Source organism: Lissotriton helveticus, chromosome 1_1, assembly GCF_964261635.1.
Source record: "Lissotriton helveticus chromosome 1_1, aLisHel1.1, whole genome shotgun sequence".
Classification (NCBI taxonomy): Eukaryota; Metazoa; Chordata; class Amphibia; order Caudata; family Salamandridae; genus Lissotriton; species Lissotriton helveticus.
The window spans coordinates 638,722,033-638,741,553 of record NC_136057.1 but is presented as its reverse complement, the minus strand read 5'-3'; positions in this window follow the sequence as shown (position 1 = coordinate 638,741,553).

The window sequence follows — 19,521 nt, the reverse complement described above, 5'->3', positions numbered from 1 at the left end:
GCCGGTAAGAATTTACGTCTCGCCTCTTGAACCGTGGCCGTAAAATCTGGGTAAATGGTTAAGTAGTTGCCCTTGTAATGGAGTGTCTTTTTCTCTCTAGCCATTTTTAACACAGTATTACGATCTCGGTAGTTAAGGAGACAGGCTACAATAGGGCACGGAGTGATTCCTGGGGGAGTCTTGGAGCCTAATGATAAGGCGTCTCCTCTGCCTTACACGCTCCCACTGTGCGCTCACACTACAAGGCAGACACGCGCTTGTTGCTTACTGAAAACCGTGACGTGAAGAAACGGTTCACAACCTCTCTTTGCTTCTTTCATTTAGTTGCTTCCCTGTGAAATGGATCCGAAAAAGAAAACCACTGCGGGAAAGGCCCTTATTCAGAAATGTTTCTATTCCAAAGTTCAGCCTCAGGATGGAGAGAAATAAAAGGTTTTAAATATGAAAAATAAATACATAACTAAATAAAGCAAGACAGAGTGGTTGCAAAGTGGCCAGATTGGTTTTATTCAGATCCAAACATATCAGCCTCACTCTACAGACTTTGCAGCGAAGTGCTACTTTTGTTTTCTCGTCTTTCTTTGAACAGCATTGTTGTCCCCAGGTGGGGAAGTGTACCATTCCTGGATGTATTGCAATACCTGGTTGATGGGTGGATTGGAAAACAAAATGTGTACCATGGCTCTGTGTTTATGGACGTGGTCTTTTTAAACCATACTGCTTACGTTTTGTAAGGATATAAGCAATGGACATTGAAACGTTTCCCACTTTTTTTTTTTAGGCAGGATATTACTCTTATCAAGTGCATTATTTGAATTGAGCCACATCCAAGTGTTTATAGTGGGCACAATTTGGTTGTAGCTGAAGGCAGTGCAAGTTTCTCTCAGTGGGGCAGTATGGTGTTCAGTGGGGGAGAGGATGTGGCACTATGGCCAGAGCTGTCGAAGTTGGAACTGGGGAACCGGGTTCAGCCTTCATGACCAGTCCACCAGACCACTCTACTGAGGGTGCATATTCCCATGCTTGAACTTTGAAGGCCCCGAAAGACCTTAGACGGCCTGATGTCTTAGCACAAGCAGGTGTACCCTAGTGGTGTCAATTGTGGGTAAACCTTGAAGGCCTGTCCACCACAATCCATACTGAAGTTCATCTCCAGTCTTGCAGGCAGGCCTACGAAGCAGCACACCCTAGAGCAACAGTGATCCAGTCACTGTGACTCTGTCACTGAGGTCACATGCACCTTGAGCAGGTTAGGGCGGTGCGAACGGTGTGACCGCACTGGGTACCTATTTCGGGTTGGTGCGTAGTGTTTGCAAGTATATTACGGTTTTAAAAAAACTTGCTGCTGTCTTCCTGGCCTCCAGCAATTTTCAACAACAATAAAAATGTCATGATAACTTTGGTGATTAATGTTCCTCCTAGAGAGAGATCAGAGTTTTGTCTAGTAGAAGGGTTGACTCCTGGAAAGGTATCACAGAAGGTTAATGTGACTGCTGCAAAGAACATGTACCATGCAAATCACTATGTTAGTAGGTTACTGCTTTTGTCAGATAGATCATTTTGTTACTTCCAGTCTATAAGTTAAAATCCTAACATAGAACAGTGAGCTATTTAACTATACTGCCCACTTGTATGGTTGTCATGTGGCTTCTACACCTTGTAGTCCTTTGTCCTATTTAACATTTCCTATACAGTGCTTTACACACACATAAATGATTGTCTCTGTGTAGTGTGTGTGATGTAAAGTGCTCTGACACCGTACACTGGTATGAGTGGCGCTGTAAATCAAATTAAATGCATCTGAGAAAGAGTGTGGTTATGGAGACTTGAGGGGGACTGTTAAAGGGTGGTAGTGAGGGAGTCCGAGGTGTAGGTGATCATTGGGGGCACTAACAAACATTGTTGCACAGGGCGCCACCAGCACTAAAGCCGGCCCTGCTATCGAGGCCAGTCCGCCTCACCTATTGGTACCTCTATTGGCCTTGTTTCAGCAGTAGTAGATGCAACTCAGCAAGGATCGGCAATGCAGGATTTGCAAGCACACCAAACTAAGTTTGCAAACTTCACAGTCTCTCTGCTTCATGCACAAGCACTTTTAACATTTGCTACCTGCTCTGGAGCAACTGGAATAATGCAGCAATGGGGGACAAAATGATGCTGCAAATTATGCAACAAAAAAAGGCTGCAGCGTAATGCAATATATTTTCTTATACTTTATTATTTTGGCATTTTTACACATGTTAAGTCTCTGCAAAGATTATGCCTCATCAGTATCAAATAACATACAAATGCAGCAGTAAGAAAGGTGATCAGTCAACCTTTGCGAAGGGCCGTCCACTTTGCAGCAACACAAGTCACGTTTTTTAGTAACTTTTTATCTGTTTGAGCTACAAAATGATTAATTAAAACTGTAAGATTATGCAGTGGATTATGTATTATGTTTGCAAATATGGCAGAGCCATAATTATATGGAAAACATTTGCAAACTAGGATATTTTGCGATTCATGTTTAAACTGCTCTTGTGGAAGAAGGGAGGAGAAGTGCTAATGAGTGAAACTGCGTGGCTTGGAGACAAATGGCTTGTGATTCCACTTTAAGAGTATTTGGGACATTGTGTGATTGGAAATATATCCCACTTTATGAATATATTTAAATGCCAATAACTCCTATTAAACCTTAAATAATCAAGTGTATCCATTGGTTGAATTAAATAACACAAAAAGCTGTAAATGGTCGGTGAAATGCCAACCAAATACTAAAATTGGGATGTTTGGCACATTCTGGCCACACCTCTGACTCCGCCCACTGATCCAATCCTTGGGTTATCCCCGCCCTTTGAGTCTCCGCCCACAGTTCCCCTTCTTTTTCCCCTCACTTCGACCACTGCATACATGTATTAACCCGCATCAGCACTAGAATTCCCCATGTCCTTCCGCAGGACCAGGGTGGAAAATGAACCCCATTCTTTGGACGGCTTCACCCCACGGTGTAAAAGTGCCCACCATGGGTGGTAACAAAGTGCAAACCGCGCTCTTCGAACGGAAACAAGGTCCCTATACAAGGCGAAATTTACTTTGCTTTTGTTCTCTTAACACACAACAGTGCCAGCTTCTGTAGCATTTGCTGCTCTGCCTAACCTCATCCCTCCGCTCCGGGGGTCTGCCCGCTCCACCATGCAATAAATGTACCGCCTGCACTTGGTAAGCAGCACGCTTTATTATGCCCATTTGAAGGTGTTTTCGACAGTGTAATTCGTAAGCTATTGTGGCACATAATTACGTAGTAGTAAAAGCATTTATGCCTGCTACGTAGTCTTTTGTTGAAAACTGAATGCCAAAAAAACAGTAATTGTGGGCTGTAAAAATATGCTTACCAACGAAAATGCCTTTGTAAATTGGTCCCCAAGTTGTTTTAGACCCCCGTATCCCAGAAAGTGAACATTCAGCATTTGCACCACTTAGGATCTTTGCCAGAGTGCAAAGACGGGGCTTGAATCAGAGCAGCTTGGCGCCGGGGCGTAGCTCCCAGGAATGTGTGCAGTCTGTGTGGGCCAGGCCATTTCAGGCCACCTCTTGTACAATGTATCTGAGCACAGAACTCTTCTTTTGCTTTCATGCTCTCTGAAAATAAAGATTACCCAAGCATTATTAAAGCTTTGGTGCTCAATTGTTACCGCTCTCACATTTTTAATTAAACCATTTATGACTCAAAGTAAAGTCACAACATTGTTTATTTGTCCTGGCTTAACCTGGGCAGCCTGTCACCCTGTGCATCCTTATTTTGCTGACCTACATCCAGTTCGAACTTTAGTTTGGAAGAGGGTAGGGGATGGGGGGTTGAGAGGTCATACACTTCCTGTTGTAATATGTATATTATCTGCATGTCACTTGCTCCAATCCAAGCGTCTGATTAGTCATTTATTGGCTTTCACTTTATAGCACTTAATACTATGGCTTTAAAGAACTTTGAATAGTAACATTAGTTATTACCTATCAACACCGGTATCCTTTTTACTGGCCTTGGTAAGATGAGAGGTGGTGATGTGCGTCCAGCTTGGTTTTTTGAAGGGCTGGTCTCCCCCCACCCCTATCCTCGTTCGTTACATCCAATGGAGCTTCCCCCCGCTTTAATGTGATAGATTAGTGAGCTGTTATATCTGTGTGTCACAAGTTGCAGTTCAAGCTGGACAGCCTTTCATCTTTTAGCTGTCGAGACACTGCATACCATTCATTCGGTAATAGTATTTTTCATCAAACGTTTTCTGAGACAATTCATCCTGTGATAACTGATATGAATGTTCAATATTATCAAGGCCCTTGTGAACATAGCAGAGAGGCAGCCCCTCTTTTTAGGTTGAGCCTGGGCAGCGCATGCGCTGCTCTGGGAGGCATGCTGTATTCAAGTATGGACCTGAAGCTCCGCCCACTCTCCGTCCATATTTGTCATTGGCTTGTGTCATTGTCCACTGTGAACTGTGGCTTTTCATTGGTCAATAGGCGTAGTAGTCCCTCCTTAGTACCGCTTTGTCTTATTGTGTAACCTCCCATAAGGACACCCCTGTTACATTTGTTGTTACATGTAAGGCTTTAATTATAACGATTCATAAAGGGAGTGGTGATGGACAGAGTATCTGAATTAAGCAGAACACTCCTACCCAGTCAAAAGATCAGGGCTTGATCCATCACCGTTTTTTAGCTCACTGCACCATCCCAGCTCAGAACCTGGCTACATGCAAATTAGTCTGACCCTGGTCCAGTGCATCATGGGAACAGGGCAGACAAAACTACCAAGCCAATTCTTTACTGGAAAGGAAACAAGCTTCCGGGGACCGGTTTCTGGCATTACAGCCGTCTTCGGCCCGGCTTGCTTGAATCCTGATGGTGCAGTGAGCAAGGGACTCACATCTGAGCATACCCTTCCACACTTGTGGTGGCCAAAACGATTCATAAAGGGGGTGGTGATGGACCGAGTATCTGAATTAAGCAGAACACTCCTACCCAGTCAAAAGATCAGGGCTTGATCCATCACCGTTTTTTAGCTCACTGCACCATCCCAGCTCAGAACCTGGCTACATGCAAATTAGTCTGACCCTGGCCCAGTGCATCATGGGAACAGGGCAGACCAAACTACCAAGCCAATTCTTTACTGGAAAGGAAACAAGCTTCCGGGGACCGGTTTCTGGCATTACAGCCGTCTTCGGCCCGGCTTGCTTGAATCCTAATGGTGCAGTGAGCAAGGGACTCACATCTGAGCATACCCTTCCACACTTGGATTCATCCATCAGGATTCGCTTGATAGTTTGGTCTGCCCTGTTCCCATGATGCACTGGGCCAGGGACAGACTAATTTGCATGTAGCCAGGTTCTGAACTGGGATGGTGCAGTGAGCTAAAAAACGGTGATGGATCAAGCCCTGATCTTTTGACTGGGTAGGAGTGTTCTGCTTAATTCAGATGCTCTGTCCATCACCACCCCCTTTTCTGAAAGGCTTTAATTATAGCCTCCGAGCACTATTTCTTAAATCACTTTGTCCACGCTCTGTTATACCTCTCCTAATGCTTAAAAAAAAATCTTTATAGCATGAACACCGAACGCATTTGCAATGCTAAAGGTCTTGAATTCATGAGAGTTTGAGCTATTGGCATTGTAAATGAGAATGTCTTTTATTTATCTGTTTTAAAAATACCACATAAATAAAAGGCTTTGCCATTTACACTGACAATAGCTCAAGCTCTCGTAAATGCAAGACCTATTGCATTGCAAATGCTTGTTTTTGGCAGCAATGACTTTGAGAAGTTTGTCCATTTGTGCCACTTGTTGTTGTACTTGAGTCATAGCATCCTCATTGTCTGAGATCCGCCTCTCTGCTTCTTTGATTTGCCTATCATGTTTGTCTACCTTTTGGACTATGAAGCCCATGCGACTATTCATGGAGTCCATTTTGCATGAGATGTCCGTGAGGCTGTGTTTCATGGCCAGAAGTATACTTTTGACATCGTCTTCTTTGGATGGCTGGTGGCGTTTGGGGTTGTTTTTCCTTGGGCTGATCTGGTTATTCTGAAGTGGCTCTTGTGTTGGCCTTTTTAGTTTCAAAAAGGAGCTTGGATTGTCGGCTATCCATCTTCCCCATTGTAGGGAGAGTGTTTGTGTTGTAGATAAAGCAACCAGGAGAGGGGAGGCGTGACAGTATAGTGGTGCTAGAAGGTTGGTGAAGGGGATGTAAAATAACACTGCCGTCAGTGCACAGTCGGTAGAGAGAGCAGGTGAGTTTGATTCTGTCTCTGCCCAGGAAAATTATAACAGTTGATGTTCACCTCTCCAAAAGGAGCAAATGGCCCAGTGATGCAAAATGTCGAGAGACTCTGAACCTCGTTGTAACCACCTGCCAAAGCTTGGTGAGGAAGAGTCTCACTGTACACAGCAGAAGAACGGGTTAGGCCCCAGCAGATGTACATTTCTTGGTGGCAGTGGAGCAGGATGTGCCGGTACAGTGGTTATGTAGAGGAACACCACGCCACTCAGTGGGAGCAGGCCTTCAGCTGCAGTGTGCACCGCGTGGCACCTTGTATTTGTATTGGTGTGTCAAGAGTAGCTCAAAGGACTTTGTAGGTTTAATTTGCAGATGCTCCAAGAAGTAGGTGCATTATAGCTGACATTACAGTGTGTGCAAGGATGGATTCAGGCTAGTGCAGGACTGTTGGATCGTCTCTCCGCCCGGGAGAGATCCGAGCACAATCTTTTTAATGGTAGGACGCTGCGAGTCAGTCAGCCCTACACACTAGGTTCCAGCAGCAGATCTCTCCACTCCCCACACCTGCCTTCACATTGGGAGTAGATATTAGAGGGTGCGTGGCAGAATGGCTCCTCACAACAGATATCAGGATCTTCAGGTGACATAGCTGGCGTCAGTGCCCCACCATCGCGCATCTAAATCCATTTAGCAAGTTACAGGTAAGATATCCTTGTAAGAAGGCATGCGCTGGCACTGAAAACAATTCTGCATCAAGGGGCTGGTGGGGTGATGCAGAAACAAATACGCATGGATCTGTGCGGGGATAGATATTCTCCCGCACCGTGCAACAATGGTGCGAGCAGAGGAAGCGGCCCGCCAGCGCGGGTCACAGCAGGTAAAAAGTCTCTTTTGTGCAGTATTTTCCCTTACCACATTTACTTCACTGTGGAAGGGTGCAAGCAGGAGTCTGTGGGTTTAAATCCGCTGCGGACAGACAGTCCAGGAGGCCGCGGGTGTCCACGCGAGTCTGCCGGGGCCCAGGCAACACTTGGGATTCCCGGGGCTTGCATACCGGCAGTAGCTGGGCCCACCTCCAGTGATTCACCACATCAGACCCACTCTAAGAGTGCAGCGCGGCTCGGTAGTGTCCTGCAGTGTCTGGTTGAGACATGATCGGCAGGCACTTTCATCTATGGTAATGTGCAGGAAAAACGGATGATATTAGGATAATGCCGCCAAGCAGAAATGGTACAACGTATCTTTAACATGTCTGATACAACGGGTATAGTACACCTATTTAAGACCATAGGCTCAAGGGTATTGAGGCGATATCAAAATTACCTATCACAAAACTACCTGGTTTTGCAAGGGGGTTCACATGGGTATTTGGCAACAGGCTCTGCGGCGCTGCGGCCATCTAGAGAATCCTACTAAACCCACACATTGTAAAAAAGAAGTCGCTTTGAAAAATGTCCTATAATTCAGATGCTAGTATGGGTACCCACAGTTTTGGACATGTGCAAAAAGCTACTGTTTCTAAACTCTATATTTTGCCCACATACATACATAGGTGTCTTTAATACTTATTTTTCACTCTTTATATTTTACTAAATGAATTGCTACATACCCGCAACACAATGAAAAACCATTGCAAAACACTGCTCAGTTATTGGCTCTGGATTCTTCTGGTTCTTCGAAAACTTACAAGCCCTATATATCCCCACAACCAGAAGGGTCCAGCAGATGTAATGGTATATTGCTTTCAAACATCTATCATACTTAGAAGAAGTTTCAGGTGAAAACACTGGCACAAACGGTCATTTATTTCAACACATAAAAAACCCCAATTAATTTCAACTGTTAGTTTCCATTAAAAAGCCTTGAAGGTTCTACAAAAATGACACTGAATTCAGAATTTTGTCTACTTTTCAGAAATGTTTAGCTTTCTGGGATCCATTATTGCTTTCACACCCATTTCTATCACTAACTGGAAGGAGGATGAAAGCACAAAAAGTTGCAAAAATAGGCTATGTCCCAGTAAAATGACAAAACTGTGTGAAACATTTTGGTTTTCTGACACAAGTCTGCCTGTCCCTGAAAGCTGGGAAGATGGTGATTTCAGCACCACAGACCCTTTGTTGATACCATTTGTAGGGAAAAAACCAGACGCTTTCTTCTGCAGCACTTTTTCCCTATTTTTCCCCCCAAAAACACAATTTAGCTGTATTGTGGCTAATTTCTGGGTCGCCTCCAGGAGAATCCACAAACCCTTGGTACTTTTAGAATCCACAGGATGTTGGAAGAAAATGATGCATGGATACCTTATGTGGACAAGAAGTTACAGGGACCTAATCACGAGCTACCCCAAATAGCCAAAAAAAAGCTTAGCACAGGGGGGAAAAGGCCTAGCAGTGAAAGGGTTAAAGTTAACAGTGTTCCAGCGCTGCAGCGCTGATTACCTGCAAGTACTCCCAGGGTCAATTAGCCCGAAATCAATTTTATCTGAATCTCGCAGGATCAAGTGACAGGAGTTCCCGAGCATGCCCCTTCCATGGGAGCGGCAGCAGTTGATTCTTGAGTTTGCTGCATGTGGCCCCAAGCAGGTTGTGCTCAGCAGTCCAATAGTCTGTACATGTGCTAGCGCCTCTGCAGCGTCCAGAGGATCTCGATGGTTCCTCTTCCCTGGGTAAGTCTCTGGTTCCTCCCGCAATGGTGGGAGAGTAATAATATGTAGCTTCTGGTGCAAACACTTTGTCCTTGGCAGCTGTGCAGGTTCAATAGGGACCTCTTTCCTCTTGGCACTTCGACCAGTTATTGTGACTAGCTTGTCCTGGTGACCCCCTCTGGCATGCAGGGTCACCTTATTCTCACAGTACATGGGCTATGGCCTGATTGACATAGTGACGTCCTTGGCAGTTGGCCCTCCTGGCATACGGGGGTCTCAGACATTACCACACACAGGCTCTGGCCCTTAGAGCATGCCAGTCTTCTCACAGCAGCTCCTCCTGACACATGGGGTCACCCAGCTGGGAGACTAGCAGGCCCTGCTCCCCAGTCCCTGTCACAGGCAGATGTCTGAGTTTCCCCTCCTCACATAGCCAGTTTGACTGCTTGGCAGAGGACAATTATTTGGGTATCATGCTCCCCTTCTTATAGTCCAGTCCAGACACCAAATGTAATTTAGAGTCTGAGTCTTTTTAAGTTTATTTTGGGGGTCTGCTTCTTTTGAAGTGCCCTCTCCATCACAGGGCAAGATGGCAGCTGCGTGAGCTGTATGGATGTTGCTCCCGGTCAGTCGCTGCTAATGAGCTGCCGAACGAGCGATTAGATTCCTGCTGTACCTGACGGATCTCTGCTGTGCCTTAAAGAACTGCAAGGGAAACGGGATACAACAACGAAATTGCCCCTTTGGCTCCGGATGGTGGGCTTTGCAGGGTTAAGCCTTCTTGGACGACGCGCGGCGGAACTCCGCTTCCGCATTATACTCCGCAGGACGTACCTGGCGGCTTGGCGGACTTAGCTGGGCGGCAAACACGGAGAGGACGCGGACTGGTGCTCGAGTAGGATGGCCCCACGGAGAGCTGCGCCGAAGGAGGGAGTCACCGACACGAAGGTAGCTGTGCCTCCCAAGAAACTGCCTGCTGCAAGGGAATCTGAGGCGATTGTTACTCTCCCTCAGGGCAATGTGGTAAAAGCAGGGAATAGGAGAGGGACTCCTGACACAGAACGGCATCCGATGGAGGCGGGTCTGCGGAAAAAGACCCCCATCGTTCCAGGAATGTTTTCCGGCAAACCGGTAAGCGCTAGACAGCCAAAGCAGCTTATTTCTTTAATGGGGAGAAATGATAACACTGACACTGGCCTTGGCTCTCTAGCAGTTTCCCCTACTGTTGAAACCAGTACCGCGACATTGCAACTGCTCTTGAGGGGTTGGGCACACAGGATCCCCCTGCAATTATCAAAATATGTAGCGTCCATGACACCGGGGATGCTCAAATAGCAGGTCTAGAAGGTACATCCCACAGCAATGAACAGGAGGAAATCACGGGTGCAAGGACTAAACTTATTGAGGGTGCTGCTGAGTTTCAGGAGTCTGATGATATAGTGCCGGGCACCCCAGATGGGGAGAATTTGTTTCATTGCCAGAGGAATCGGATTTAAATGATGTGAGCGAACCTGACAGTACGGACATAGATGCTTCAGGGGATGATAGCGACAGCCCCCCTACAACGGCAGATACACTAAGAAGGGCCATCAATCGTCCTAGGAAAAAAATGATGAAGGCTCCCTGCAGGAAAGCTCTCACTCTGACATCACGGAACATCTCCAATGGGATTATTCTACTATGAATCTAGCAGCAGAAGGGGAACCAGGGTCAGTCTCAGGGCTCCGGAGGAAAGCCGTAGTACCTCTGACAAAAAAGTGGAGCCGGCTCCCTCTATTAGCCTAATATACAAAACACTAAAGGCAATGCAATCCGAGACTCTGCAGGAGCACAAAAAGGCACAATTGGCAACCCAAAAAATCCAGGGGGCTACTCGTAAACAACTAAAGCCTGCTCAGAAGTGATGGTAAGAACCACTGCCGTAGAAGAACGTGTGGTGGGACTAGAGGCCGGCCTGGAAAGCACAGAGAAAAAAACATCTGCGAACGATGCTCGAATGACGGATATCCTTTGGAAATTGGAAGAATCTGAAAATAGGCAGCGAAGGAACAATCTACGCTTGCTGGGCATTGAAGAAAAAGTTGAGGGGAGTGATATACGCGGGTTTGTGCTAAAGCTCTTCAAGTCGGCGTTTCCGGATCTTTCTCACTGGAACTGGGAGGCGGAGATCCAACGTGTCCACAGGTTTCCCCTCATGGTTAAAAGTAATCCTGGCCCCAACTCTAAACCCCGAGCAATTTTGATATTCTTTGGGAACTTTTTATTGCGTCAAGTGATATTTGAAAAAGCTAGACCAGACGCTAAAAAAATCAGCAGAAGGGCAGACTTTTTTTGTTTGACCCAACTTCTGCCACACTACTGTTGAAAGAAGGTGGTGTCTCCGGCAGCTGATTAGCCCCTTTCAAAAACTTGGTTGTGAAGTGTATTTGTTGAATCCCGCTAGGCTGAAAGTCATCTGCCAGGGGCGGGTTAGGGTATTCACTTCGGAGATCCAGGCGGAAAACTATTTAAAGGAGTTAACTGATGTCGGATCGAGTTCTGGGCCTGTAGGGCGTAATTAAATTAAATCTCCCTGTTTGTGTTTATGGGGGGTATTTGTTTAATTCCAAGGTTTGGCTTTGATGGATTGTATAATATAGAATGTTTAATTTGCAATTACGCTGGAATGATACGTTGTTTGAGCAAATCTTGGTGATCTAATCGAAACTGGGTCGCTCGTTTGGTATATTGGGATGGGGAGGGAAGAGGGGGTTAGGGGGTTGGATCCTATTTTGAACCAAGGGGACTCTTGGGGGTAAAGGTTTTTATGTGTCGGGCTTTTTTCTTTTTCTTTATAATGTTTAAGGTCACATTGTATTTGATTCTGCTCAACATACCTAATGGGGTGTATTAGGATTGCTTCCGTTAATATCGGTGGGTTAAATGGCCCTGCTAAACCATGTAGGATAAGAGAAGATGTGCGAATCTTGAAGGCAGATATCATCTGCCTCCAAGAGACACATATAGAAACTAGTAGAAAAAAAGTTATGGAGCTGGATGCGTTTCAATTGATTGTGTGGACTAAACAGGAGGTTAAGACAAAGGGTGTGGCTATATTTGCGCGGCGGGGTACGGCAAATTTCACCTGCGCTACCTCTGATAAATATGGAAGGTGGGCTATGACGCAATGCACTATTGGTAGCAGTATGTTTATTTATTACATTATTTTCTATTTACGGACCAGTACTGGACGACCCGGAAATGTACAATTGGCTTAGTCTGGAGTTGGTGGGTTGGCCATCTCCGATCATACTTTGTGGTGATTTTAATATTAATATGGGTTGTGCGATATCTAATCACCCTGAAACAATTTATCAAGGAAACCGAAAGTGTTTAGATCTCTCAGCCAACTGAAAGATCTACATGGGCTGGTCGATATGTGGGCTTTAACCGAAGGGAATGACCCAGGATTTACTTACTTTTCGGCACCACATAGGTCACACGCAAGATTAGATTATTTTTTTATTTCTCAATGTCTGGTCCAAGGTAGTAAAATTATGAAATTCCCCAGAGTTATGTCTGACCATAAGCCTTTAGTATTGGAAGTGAATATTAAATGCCAGAGACAAGCTGTCAGCCGGACATTTAATAGGGCACTTCTAAGCGACACGGCCTATCGACAAGGCCTATCTAGAACATATGGATACATGGATTACGTTTCTTAATGAAAACATGGGAAGCACGGGCATTCAAAATGTCTGGGACACTTTAAAAGCTGGGATCAGGGGAGAGACTACACAGGTTGGTTGGGAGATGCAAAAAAAAGAGAGGAATAGGAGCTGTATAAAACACTCACTTAAGCTGAGAATCATCTGGCGAAGGTTTTGACAGAAGGGTGGGATGATGAAATTGTTGAAATAGCTCAAACTGGGATTTCAATAGCTTAATCTGCTATAACGGAAATCTCAATTGCTAAATCTGCGGGTAGATATCTAGCCTGGCGTTCCAAGCTCTACGAGTGCAATGAGAGGGTTGGCCATATGCTTGCCATGCGGATTAGGGAAAAAGAAGCTCAAAATCGGATTGCAGGTATTTTAGATCCTGATATCGGCTTAGTTACCAATTCAGGGGATATTCTTTCTGCATTTCAGAAATTCTATCAGAAATTATATGCGGAAGATATAAGAGATACCTGTAGTCTACAGGCTGAAATCAGGAGATACCTTGAAGAGATCAGAATTGACCAACTGTCCTCGGCTGACAGGGATCTTTTAGATGCCCCGATCAGTCTAGGAGAAGTAATCCGGGCAATAGATTCACTATCACCAGGCAAAGCGGTTGGTCCTGATTATCTCCCAGGTGGACTTTTTAAGACCTTCCGGACTCAGTTGGCGCCAATAATGCTTGAGATGTTTTGCATTGTTCAGAGTGGAGATATACCTCCGGGGTCTTGGCGAAATGCTAAGATTTTGGTATTTCTTAAAAAAGGGAAAGTGGTGACCGATCCAGGGGCATATCGACCTATTACCCCAATAAATAGTGACATTAAGATCTACTCCAAGGTTTTCATGAATAGATTGGCACAGGTTATCAAAAAAAATGTTTTCTCCCCAACAACACGGCTTTGTCCCTGGGCGTGAAACGATTGATCACATACGACGGGCAATAACATTATTTGACTACACCAAGGTTACAGGAGACTCTATGGTCTTAATTCTTTTAGATGCGGAAAAGGCATTTGATAGGGTCTCCTGGCCTTTTTTATGGGCCATCTTGAAACACTATGGGATCGGGGATGGCTTCCTAAAATCCATACAAAATATGTATAAAGATCCAATTGCTAAGATAGCTTTGATGGGGACACAGTATGGGGAGATTAATATAATGCGTGGAACAAGGCAAGGTTGTCCGTGGTCACCCTTGTTATTTGCCATCTACATTGATCCGCTAATTAGGAAGATCCAGGAGAATCATATAATCCAACCTATATGTGTTAGAGGGGGAGACGTAAAGATTTTGGGATACGCAGACGATTTAGCAATAATAACAGCTGCCCCACGGCAGGCACTGGAAGAAATAATGGTTTTGACATTACAATTTGGTAAGATATCTGGCTATCATCTGAACGATAATAAAACACAAATCGTCATCAATGATAAGGTTACACTAGCTGATCAGCGGATATTACCAAATGCCAGATATCTAGGTATAGAGATAAGCTCCAAACTTGAAGATATTGTAGATATTAACTTTAAACCGCTTCTTCAGAAAATTAAGTCTGATCCCAAAGAATGAATAATTTACATCTAACTCTAGTTGGGAGGAACAATGTTTTAAAAATGATTTTTCTTCCCAAAATGTTATACTGTTTTAGAGCAATTCCCTTAAATATACCCAAAGTTTGGTTCCAGAAGTTGGATCAGTTAGCTACATGGTTTCTATGGGCTGGACAGTGCCCCAGAAGGGCACTTAGATACATGACTCTATCTAGAGATAAGGGAGGCTGGTCCTTCCCTAACTTTCAAATTTACTACTGGGTAATTATGTTGCAACAGATGGGGGAGTTGCTAAATGGTGGGAATTTGGAATGCTCAGAGATCTCATTTTATCATTTACTCCTAGGGACAGAAGCCAGAGGGCTTCTTTTGCGTCAGATCGATTTTGCATATTTTAAGAGGGTCAAATTTAAGGTTTTACTTGGGGTATTTAGGGTTTGGATTGCAATCAGGAAAAAGTTTGGGATCGGGCGGATACATCTATACTCTTTATCCAATAACAGTTTAATCCCGGCCATCTTTCATGATATATCAAAAATTGGGTTGAGAAAGGTGTTCATTGTATAGGGATCTTATTTTGAATGCCGAAATACTTACTTTTGAGGTTATTAAAGAGAAATTTGGAATCGAGAATAAATATTTTTTTAAATACCTACAGATAAGGGATTTTGTTGTCAAGAGACTTAGTAATCGGGATCGAATCCCTCTATTAGACTTAATCAAGAGTGGCCAAGCCACAACATCTTCTTTATAAAGGCTTATTATTGGCAAAATGGGTGATGATTTGACCAAACATTTTGAGAGATGGCAAGCAAGTGTATTTGCTGGGCAAGGTGAGTGTGAAGACTCACTCTTGTTTAGCCAAACAGCATGTATTTCTGCTAATTTGCAAGTACAGTGTTTTAAGACTTGGTGTAACTTATACATTACTCCGGCGCGCATTCACCGCTGGGGGGTGTCTCAGGGATACACTGCCCTTGGTGTGGGTTGCTGGCTAAGGATAGCACCCAAATGTTTGCTACTTGCTCTGGTCTTTCTCATTTGCAGGGTCAAATCGAATAACGTCGAGAATCCCTATTGGGATACCCCAATTATTGACTCCACAGGCTATTATGCTAGGGATTTCTAATCAGGAGATGGAGGAAGCAGATCGTAAAATGGTGTATATAGCTATGGCGGTATATCGGCTCTGTCTGGCTACGGTCTGGCTCTATCCAAATCCTCCCTCGATTCATGTATGGTTTAGCAAATTATTATTCATATATAATTGGAAGATATCTGTGTTTAGAAGAAGGGGGAGCAGATCAAGGGCCAAAGGCGAAAAGATATGGGAATCCCTAACTAAGTGGGTGAACAAGGATTAACTGTTTATATAATACTAAACTTCCAAGTTGGTTCTCATATATTTTGGTGTTTTCTTCTTTTTTTCCCTGTGGGGATCCACCGTGGGTGGGGTAAAAAATTAAAAATCTGGCCATCAGATACGGTATTTTTTTTTCTGTATATATGAATGTATGTCACATTGATTTTTGCTGTTTTTCTGTTGTCCAATAAAAATGTTTTTTTTTTTTAATGAAGTACCCTCTCCTCTGCTCTCTTCTTTCTCTTGAAAGCAGTCTATCACAGCAGGAGTGGCTGCAAAGTTGATAGCCCCATAATCCAGGCCATTGGAGTGATTAGATGTCAGCCACTGTGATTTGTGTATCAAAAGGTTAGTCCAGGGCCCCATACCTACTCTTTGTGAGCCTCTTACCAACCACATCTGCTTACTGAAATGTGCCCAAGTGCCTTCCTTGTGACCTCACTGAATTAAAGAGCACCTATTGAAGTGTCACGGGGAAGCCCCTCTCTCCCCTCGCCAGTGTGTGTCCCACTCAGCTTACATGAATGCAGCAATACACAAATCTCTGTTGGAATTTCTTGACCTCCTCTCCATGTTTCACCATGCAGGCCTGACTCTCCCAAACTGGAAACCAAGGCCCACCATATATTGTACCATTCACAGGCACAATTACACCCAGTGCATATATACAACCTACACACACTGAACAGCACTGCATCCTTCATGTACTGTACCACAAATTGGCACACATACATCCAGTTCATATATTTCACTTACACGCATTGCACAGCACTACTTCCTTCATGCACTGTACCACCCATAGGCACACTCACCTAACATGCACTGCTCAGTGCAAAAACAACAATTGATGGACGGAATGTTGCACAATGGCAAAACATTCACCCCCAGTCACAGATCTGGGTTTAATCCATCGTTATTTTGCTCACCACACCACCCCAGCTCAGATATGGCTATATGCAAATCAGTCTTGACCCTGTGCCTCATGGGAACAGTCCAGCCCGAACTGCCAAGCCATGTCTTCCCTGGACCGGAATCAAGCATCCTAGGACCGGTTTCTGGCTATCAGCCATCATCAGCCAGGATAGCTTGATTCCAGTGGCATAAAGAGCCAGTTCAAACATGCATTATTCCTGTATTGTACCCTTCCCAGAAACCCATCCACCCAGCACAGGTACACCACTCATGCGCTGAGAAAAACTATACAGCAAACCAAAGGGTGAGTTAAGCACAGAGCAGCGGAACTTTAAAAATGAGTGAGCCTCACTCCAGAGACACAGGTTCAAAAACGGCCTGTTTACGCCTACTGACCACTGTACGGTATGCTAACAACACCGTACTTGTGCTGCTTAACTCCTGGTTCCACCACTATGAGGGCAGTGCTTTGTGTGCCTGTCCAGATCCAATAAGACCGCAGTCTGTGAGACAGGCTTATGTCAACAACTGATTGTGTTTGCCTATGACAACAAAAATAAGCACTAGGGATCCAGACATCATTCCAGTTGAGTACTCAGGTCAGGGATGCACGACCATTACCATAGAGAGGACTCTTCCGTCCCAACATAATCGATATTATAAAGTCCCTGATAAAATTCCTTGTGGAAGAATCCTGATAAATGGTCATTGATCGATAAATTCTGCATTACAAGAGGACGAGACAAGGGAGTCCCCTTTCCCCACTATTATTTAACTTATACATTGAGCCATTCACGCAGTTATTTAGAACAGATCGGAGTGCAATCCCGTTTGAGGTTTTAGGTTTGTCCAAAAGATAGCACTTTATGCAGATATAATTGGGTATACGGCCAACCCACTTCACTTTATATTAAAAGCTGAGAAACTTGCAGAAGAAATTTGGAAAATCTCTGGTTAACAAATGAACAAACAGAAAACAGAGTTTATGATGAAGAGATCAAGAAATGACGTGGAGAATATAAAAATATCACATTAAATATCTGAAAGTTGTAATCACATAAGATTTAGATGAAGTACAATCAAAAAATGTACGTAAGGTAATCAAGGAAATAGAAGGTCTGTTGAAGTGATGGATCAGTAAACTTTTATGTGTAGGGTTAACTTGATCGAAGTGATGGTCCTCCCTAAAAAAACTTTTATTTAACTCTATCCCTCTTACATTCCCAAAAGATAGTTTCATCAAAATACAGGATAATATCAGCAGTTTCATTTGTTACTCAAATGGTATGAGGCTTTCATGGAAGAAGCTCAAAAGGAAACTAAATGGGGAGGACTGTAATTACCAGACCTCTAACTATATAGTTATCGATTTCACTTTAAGAACAGTCATATAACAAGCATAGAGGATGACTATATACTGCAATGTTAAGAGACGTAGGGCAGGAAAAGTTACTTTAAAATTATGGCTACATTTTAGACTACCACTTGGGATTCATTACTTCATGCATTTAGCTCCAATCTGGGGTTTACCAGGTATTTCAGCAGAACTGAATGATAAGCTGAGTCATCCGTTGAGAGACGAAGGTTTCAGAATTGAAATGAAATGTTGTGCTTCAAATGCCTTCAAGTCTCTACATGGGAACATGTTAAAGCAGAAGATGGAAAGCTAATGGGTCGTTGTTGTGTATGGGATACATACTTGCAGACTCTGGAACTATATGTCTTATGGCAAGTGTCTTTGAATTTGCTGTATATATCCTATGGGATTTATATTTCAGCAGATGGGATATCCGTCACAGCTGTGACGAAGTAAACTGGCTGCCGAAATCTTAATCAGGATCTCTGTCTCTGCTGTGACCAAACTCCTCAGATGAAAAATCCATTTTTTTTCTCTGTTTGAAAAAGGAAAATTGTACGTTTGACTTCTGGGTCCGTTATGTTGATGGAGTTGTCTGTCAAACTTACAATGCATTTGCAAGAACCACCATGATGGTGCTTCTTGTCAATGCTTGAACTGTCCACTGGGCCAGGAAACATTTCAGAATTTGGCAGGCGGCACCTCGGCCAGGGCAATGGAGTAATCTGCTTCGCCGCACTGGAGGGTAAATGGGCAGCCCACCAAAATATAAATTGGGCCCAGAGTTTGGCAATGTTATATAAGCTGGTAATATGATTTCAAAGTCTATTGATTACACTACTTAACTGCTTAGGTCAAACGTCATCATTATCCCAAAAGGATATATCAGCAAAAAGACTTACATCAGTTACGCAGAGAAGACATACTCTGCAAAACACCACAGGCTATTGAAATTGCAACTGAGGATGATATGAAGACTGAAAAAAAAGACAGAATTCTTACTATTCAGCAAGAACAGCAAGCAGCCATTAGTACAACTCTGGCTCAAGGAAATGAATATGGATCGATTTGAACCAACATTTTCACTGATTGCTAAGTCACTCATATTCCCTCAAAGAACACATCACGAAGAAAACTGAGACAACCTAGTAGCAGCTTCTTAAACTAATGAAAGTCAAACTATTCCCTTCAGAACTGCTTTTCAAGTTCTCATATTCACCATCTCTGTGATTCTTTGTACACCTGCAAACAGAACAAAAAGAACAAAGCAAATGCCACCTCCATTTATGTACCCAGGACATGGAATGACATCCCATTCCTACTATATTTAGTAAATCACAACAGTAACTGTCCTCCACCACTCACAGGATCCAAATACCACATCATACACTCATTTACTGCATCTTTGCCTTTGATTCTGTACAGTTCGCCATTGTTTTACACTCATTTACTGTTTCTGTGCCTTTGATTCTGTACAGTTCTCCACTGTTTTACAGTGCTATACAAGTACCTTATACATAAAAACAACATGTTTTACTGCTATTCTTGTAATAAGGGATTGTTTTCTGGGACTGAAGTATATACTATAGTGATAGTTTGTTTTTGCTGGTATAAGGGTAAGTGTGACAGATTTTTGCAAATAACACAATTTTCAGGCAAACTACAACAATGTACAATTTTTGCAAGCTAGCAAAGCTTTCTTTTGGATTTTTCAAAACCAAAAGGTTCACCTTTGAAC